A 7,342-nucleotide genomic window follows, 5' to 3' on the forward strand; every position below is an offset into this window, starting at 1 on the left:
AATGCAATGTTTTGAAAAAATAAAACACATTGGAACATTAAAATGTATTGTTTAATTTCTTTCCTTCTGTACAATTTTCTTGAAACAATACATTAAATCTCAAAATCAAATAGTATAATTAATTTAATTAAAAGTAAAGACATTACTTAAATAAACTAATGGTCTTAAGTAGCAATAAATAATGTTATATTAGTGATTTGTTTATATATGCTTATGTATGTTGAACTTAAAATAGTTATTTCATTAAACTTACACTAAAGAAAAAATAATTCAAGTGAACTAATGATTTTTAGTAAAGATTACTAATGTGGACTTAAATTTGTCTACTGCATTCATTAAGGTTCTATGTTAACACAACTTGATCTGTTTAGTTCCTCCATTTGTAAAAACATGGTTTGAGGCAACGGGTTTCCACGCGGTTTTCTAGTAAAGTCAACTAGTTCGGGCTAATAGTGTAGCAGATATATGGATGGCTTAAGGGTTTCTTAGTATTGTCAGCAATTATAACTCATTACAACTGTCATCATTCATTCTCTTTACACAGCAGCTTCACTTCTGAATCACAATCCCATGTATTGCCGCGTAGGTTTTCACATTCAAGGAGTTAGAATATTGGTGCTTAACATAAACATAGTAAGACAAATAAGAATATGTATAACAGCAAGTATTGCAAAAATCAAGAAACAAATATAGAAGCAAAAAAACATTGAAAATGTTAAAATACAGCAAAATATAGAATAGTAAATATAAATAAATAAAATACAGTCAAAATATGTAAGAGCTACAAGAATAATTAAAGCTGCAAGCAGCATTGATCGGGCCCTCGCAAACTTCACGCATGTCGAGTGTACTGGCAGGACTCTGGTTGACACGGCCGTGCATTTCTGTGACCATCATACACAGCTCCTGGAAATTGCAAAAACGACACTAAAAATTCATACAAAGTTTAAAATGGCTGCCTTCAGGTTGGGTTTAGAGCAGAGGTCTTCAACAGGGGGTCCGCGACCCCTAGGGGGTCCGCGGAGGTACTGCAGGGGGTCTGCGAAATTTCTGGTTGATTAGACAATTTACATTGTTTTTTGAGCTATTGAGCTGATTTGCCACTCTGAACCAATAAAATCATATTATATAACTAAATTCTGGGCTTGTAATCTGCTTGCCAAGTTTGCTTATGTTTCGAGCATTTCTAGCCTCTCAAAATTACCTTCGTTTTTCACGGCGGAGACTGCGTCACCACGGCAACGGCGTTCGACGAAACATCAAAAGCTTCATGAACTAGCATTATGAACTTCTTACATTTGTGTGGAAGTAATTTGATGTTGATTTGATTTACCTACGAAGAGAAACAAGCCAAAGTATAAAGACTAACTTCCTGTTACCAGTAGGTGGCGCTATGACTATGATTCAAAATTTGCCTGCAGATGTCTTCAAGCCCGGAGTCTAATCAAACATGTGAAATCTGGTAAAGATCTGATGATGTGGACTCGAGTTACATCAGTTTATTCGTTCATGGCGAAGGATCGAAATTCGCCGAGCCGCCACGTCGCTGCCCTTCAACAACTTCTTACAATCTTCACAATGAAGCATTATCAAGGTCTTAAGGCTGTTCTGACAACATTTTATAGGGATCTGATTAATCTGTGAGGAGCAGGATGTCAAAGTACAAAACGTACAACTTCCAGTTGCCACTAGGTGGCACTATTACTATGATTCTAAATTATCATATAGATCGGTTCCGGGTCAGGATGTTATGACATAAGAGAGATGTGGAGCAGATTAGACAATGTACGGCCGAGTTACAACAACTTCCTGTTTCGCGGCGAATGGTGTTTTTTTGACGCCGCGCCACGGATACATAGTTCGATAACTTTTTGATCTTTGAGTAACTTTTCACTGCCAAGGTCTCAAGAGCATACTGACCAAATCTGAAGTCAATCGGGTTAAATCTCTAGGAGGAGTTCGTTAAAGTACGACGCCTTGAAACAGTCCAAAAACATCATAAAATTCAAAATGGCCGACTTCCTGTTTGGTTTAGAGAAAAATTCCAAGAGGATTTTTTTGTACGTCCCATCACGATCCACATACCTACCAAATTTCATACAGCTAGGTGAAACCCAATGTTGGGGCTACTCAATAGGGGGCGCTATCGAGCCAATATTTCATACCGCAGCTGGACACCCCAATCAGACTGCAATTTTCGCAAATTCTGGCTTGCGTGCCAAATTTAAAAAAATTCCCAGTATCCCAAGCACCTCTTTTTTGCAACGAAACACGCGCGATAATAAACATTAGAATAACAATAGGTCCTCCGCTCGGACTACGTCGGTGCTCGGGCCCTAATGAATATTGAATAGAGGAACAAAATATTTGAAATATGAAAAAATACTATAACAATTATGTAGGACATATAATAAACATAATTAGTGAAGAAAACAAACGTGAAAAAATATAATACAAAATATTTAAAAAGATGAATCAACAATGTAAATATAGAACAGAAGAAAACAACACTACAAATGTTGAGAAACGTGAAATATATCTGCATAAAATATATTGTAATTAATACATTAATAAACACGTATATCTGCTTACATTTGACATTATAGTGTGTTTATTGAATATGTGCTGTTATGAATGCTCAATGGGAGGACTTTGAGTCCTTCTGGGCTGAGTTGTGTTTTTGTTCATGGTGGTCAGTGAGCACTACACCTGCACTGGTCCTATCACCTTGTTGAATGTTCATGTTAATGTTACTGATGGCAGATCATTGAACATTTCCCAATAAATATAAGCAGTCGTTAGTGACTGTTATATTCAGAGAGGGGGATAACCAGTAAGGGACAAAAAGACACACATATCTGAAATCTGCACTGGCGGCCGCCAATAAATGTCTTTTCTTGTTGGAGCTGCACCACAAGTCTCCCCCATGCCGATATACTGATAGACTTTACACTGGAAAGTGAGGATAATTGCATTTAATATGAGCCACAGCCACTGACCTGACTGTGACTGTCACTGTGTCCTCTGCAGGGCCTTGAGTGACAGCCTCTAAGCATGTGTGTGTGTGTGTGAACATGCAGACATGATTAAAGGCACTATATTATATTAAATGATATTTTACTTGAAAGACAACGTAAATCGAGTGAACCAATACGGCGTGTAACAAAAGAATCTAAGAAGAAGAAAATTAAGCTTTTAGGACAGATATAGATATTTGTTTAAATATTGAACTTTACACAGATTTAAATTAGATTTACATATTGACAATAATGTTGTCAATTGACAATAAGTTCTGCCACAAGTCCCTCTATTGTGTTGAAGTGTGGGAGAAGACTTGGCCTGTCCGGACGTTGACCTTTGTGCTCTTCTTTTCTTTGAAGCTTTCTCTGTTTGAGGGTCATTGTCCTGCTGGCCGTTAATCCGCTCAGTCTCTTCTCCTGCACACAGTCAAGCTCTAAATATAACATAAACATCTCCTTTCATATTCAACTTTTTAGTTTTGTTACACTAACCTCCAGTGTAACATTCACAGCATTGACCCTCATACCAACGTGTTTAACATTTAACGTGTTTAATCATGAAACTTGTATCTTCTCAAAACATCATCAGTTCCGTTATTATTGTCACCTGGAGGAAACGGAATAACAGATGATTATTATTTTCGGAATTTTGCAGCTAATTAGCATATTGTGTAAAAATGAAAATAGACAGAGCACATGAGGACTTGTGTGTCTGCCCCGACCTCCCTGATAGTGATACTTTAAATGTAGCTATTCTATTTCATCGACGGGACTTTGGCATCGGAAGTGTTCTGGTTCTCCGTTTGTTGTCCGTGTCACCAATCGACCAATCACGTCGGAGCAGGCTGTGGTTGAATGCAGGTGTCGGCGTGGAAATCAAAAGAGGTAAAACGCATTGAAATGCACTCTGGGAAATCATCAGCGGTCGTCTGACGATGATGTAGCTTTAAATTGGTTTCAAATTAGCTCGTGAAACAATCCCTTCACACGTGTCTTCTCTCAACTGCAGTCTTGTGTCTCAAGATGCTGATCAGACAACGAGCAACGCACGGAGAAGGAAGTCTTGGCCCGGAGAGTTTACACCGGAAATATGGGCCCTCGCCCCCAGAGGGTAATCACCATCGGACCAATAGCTAAATAATAATTCTTTAAAAAGCATTAATAAAATAAAAGATGAAACATTGAAATAGAACAAAGTACCTGTGAGATATGACAACAAGTATCGCTCTGGGGTCCACGGGGAAGATCTTCAGTAAGATGAGGATCGAGGACCCCATGGTCTGTGAGCCAATGGAGCGCTTAGCATGTTGTCTGTCACCAATCCCAAAAGCCACAGTAAATGTTGTTTCTTATTGTGTGTCTGGTGTAAAACAAATACTAGAAGGGGGACAAACACTGGGCCTGATCTAACACCAACTCACTGGCTGATGTTGGGCTGTTGGTGTAGGAGATGTTAGCCTGTTCGGTAGCAGATCTCGTTTTACAGATTATAATATCATATATAGATCATATAATATGATATCATCAGTTAGTGTTTTGAATATTCAGTGACTTGTGTGTAAACTCATATGGATAAATACAACATGTTCAAACGGGATGAGAAAGTAATGGATTTCACTTCCTCACAGGTGGTAAATGTTTCTGCATTGTTATATCTTCCTCCTGAGCTGAGTCGGTGTGAGAGTGAAGCCATTCGCTCGTCTTCTTTTTGGATGACCCGGATGAAGACCACCAGCCCAAACGTGTTGGTCCGACAGTTGCTGGACTTACCGGAACATCAAGGGAACAGGACCATGATGAATGTCATTGATTACACCTGTCAAAATATCTTCCATGAGCAAACGTCCCTCAGATACTTGAAAGTTATCACGAGGAACATTCTTATTTAGTGTTGAGTTCGGCGGTCGCTCTGTGGACAAACCCGTGAAGTGTCTCCGAGCACCAGAGTCCCTTTAGAAAACCTCTCGTTCTACCGCTGCAACCATATAGAAATATAGAATCTTCTCACTGCGTTGGTATTACATTGAGCCTGTTTCATGAAAGCACCATGTGTGCTGGTGTAACAGAGTTTTGACTGAATCTTTATTTTTATTTACTTGTGTCCAGGTTGTGTGGTGACAAGCACCAGACACACAAAGTGAGCCCGCCGAACATGTTGTGCATTCTAGCCGTGACTTTCATCACCAATTTATGCATGTTTTTTTATTATAAAATAAAACATTTACCTTCAGAGAGTATGCTATTTCTCTCCTTACTAAACCAAAAACCTGTACTTATTTGAACTATCCCACTATATTTAGAATAAATATAACACAAATATCTGCAATTGTTATCTTTATCAACTTTAAAAGGCAAACAGAATCTACATGTGTGAGCTCAGACTGCACACTGAAGCCTTGACTAATACACTGGTGGTCCACGTGTCCTCCTGCTGGGGTCTGAGGCAGCATGTGGCGCTCTGTTAACTTTGGTAAACTAGCATCTACTGCTAACGGGCACATGGCTAAAGGTTTCCGGGCAGAACTCGTGCAGCGCTTGTGAACTTTCCGCATAACCAGTAAAAATAAACGGACTACGATGGAAGAAATAATTCACCTTTGATGAAAAATCAGTCTTGAGACGGAGCTCCTCCACCAATGCTTTAATTTCACAAGGATCGGATTAAAACCCAGAAAGTGTTGAACTTCAGTACGGTGGTAAAATTGATCCAACTGTTTTCTTTGAACGTACTTTGACTCATGTGAAGCTGATCTATGAAACTCTACATTACAAGGCACCATCTGCAGCGCTGGTTGTTCTGAACATCACCAACACTACAGGACCAGAGTAGAGAGACAGCACGCCAGCTAGATGCTCCACGGTTATTCCCATCGACTTTATTGATCCACATACTGTACATTCAACATCAGAGGAACAGAATCTTTGTCAAACTGGCACCAGACCCGTGTGCAGTCTAACATCGGCCTGAAGCAGCCGCTGGACTGCAGAGATGTGAGCTACAGTGACATGTAGACTGTGTTCAGTGATACGGTGTTCATCAAGCTAAAGGCAGTGACGAGTGGAAGTGTGTCGGCTTTAGGGCATGCAAACGTCCTCAAATAAATGTCCTAAATATTAAGCATCATACAGACCATATCAGAGCTGGGCAGTGGCTAAGCAGAGAGCAGGATCATCCTTCAATCAGAGGATCGGCGGTTCAATCCCCGGCTCCGCTAGCCGCATGTCGATGTGTCCTTGAGCAAGACACTGAACCCCAAAAGGACTCCCGTAGCGCCTACGGTGAATGAGTTAGTCTGATAGGCAGGTGGCACTTAGCCCGTCATCAGTGTGTGAACGGGTGAATGACATGTAGAGTGAAAGTGCTGAGTGGTCGGAAAGACTAGAGAAGCTCTATACAAGTACAGTCTATTTACCAGTTATTGATATTAAATCCATATGTTGATACGAGAGGTACTGCCTCTTTAGATATGGTAATGTGGCACAAGTGTTGTCTTCTCCCGGTTTGACAGGCTGCATCACAGTAAAGTCATTTTCTGAGCAGGAATGTTCTATCATTTGCCTTCACGCACTAAGTCATTACAGCCACATGGAAGCACCAATGGTCAACCCGTACAATATCTTGGCAATATCGATCGAGGTATTTATTCCAAAATATTGTGATATTTGATTTTCTCCTCATCGCCCGTCCACTGGCCGCATCACTCTGTATTAGATTACAGTAGAAATGACATCACAGAATATCGTCGCTGTCGAGCGGAAACCTTGTAGCTCCATGTTTCATCTTTCATTTTTCTTGTGCTATTGGTCAGTCTGTGAATCTTCACAAACATTTCAACCAATGAAAAACATTAAAAAGAGCTTGTGACTTCACATTTGCTCCTTAGCGGCGTGTTGCGACCGCTGGCTTGAGGTGGTCTTGGAAAGACGTCCCCTCGCCTGGACCTCGTGCTCAGTTAAAACTACACAGTGCAGCTTCTCATCACATGTGACTCTGACGTTGTGATTATGGATGGAGGAGTTCGCTGAGAGCACTAGCGCAGCTAGCTAGCGATGTGAGCTCGTCTGAGTGGCTGTTCTAATCAATGACATATCTGGACATTCGCGAGTTAAAAACCTTGTAACTCCATTTGAGCTTGATTTGGGGGGAAACATTAATAACATAACGTTGACGATGCTGCGTTTCCTGAACAGTAACTCTTTTGGACTCATGGTTTCCACCCAACAGCAACAATATGTAGAGTAGTATGTAGCTGAACATCTGCTGATTTTCCCTCAAATGGTTAGACCTGTGTAGGAACATATAATAAAAATAAACTATATAT

The sequence above is a fragment of the Anarrhichthys ocellatus genome, unplaced genomic scaffold (genome assembly GCF_004355925.1).
Source record: "Anarrhichthys ocellatus isolate YVR2014 unplaced genomic scaffold, GSC_Weel_1.0 scaffold148, whole genome shotgun sequence".
NCBI classification, from domain to species: Eukaryota; Metazoa; Chordata; class Actinopteri; order Perciformes; family Anarhichadidae; genus Anarrhichthys; species Anarrhichthys ocellatus.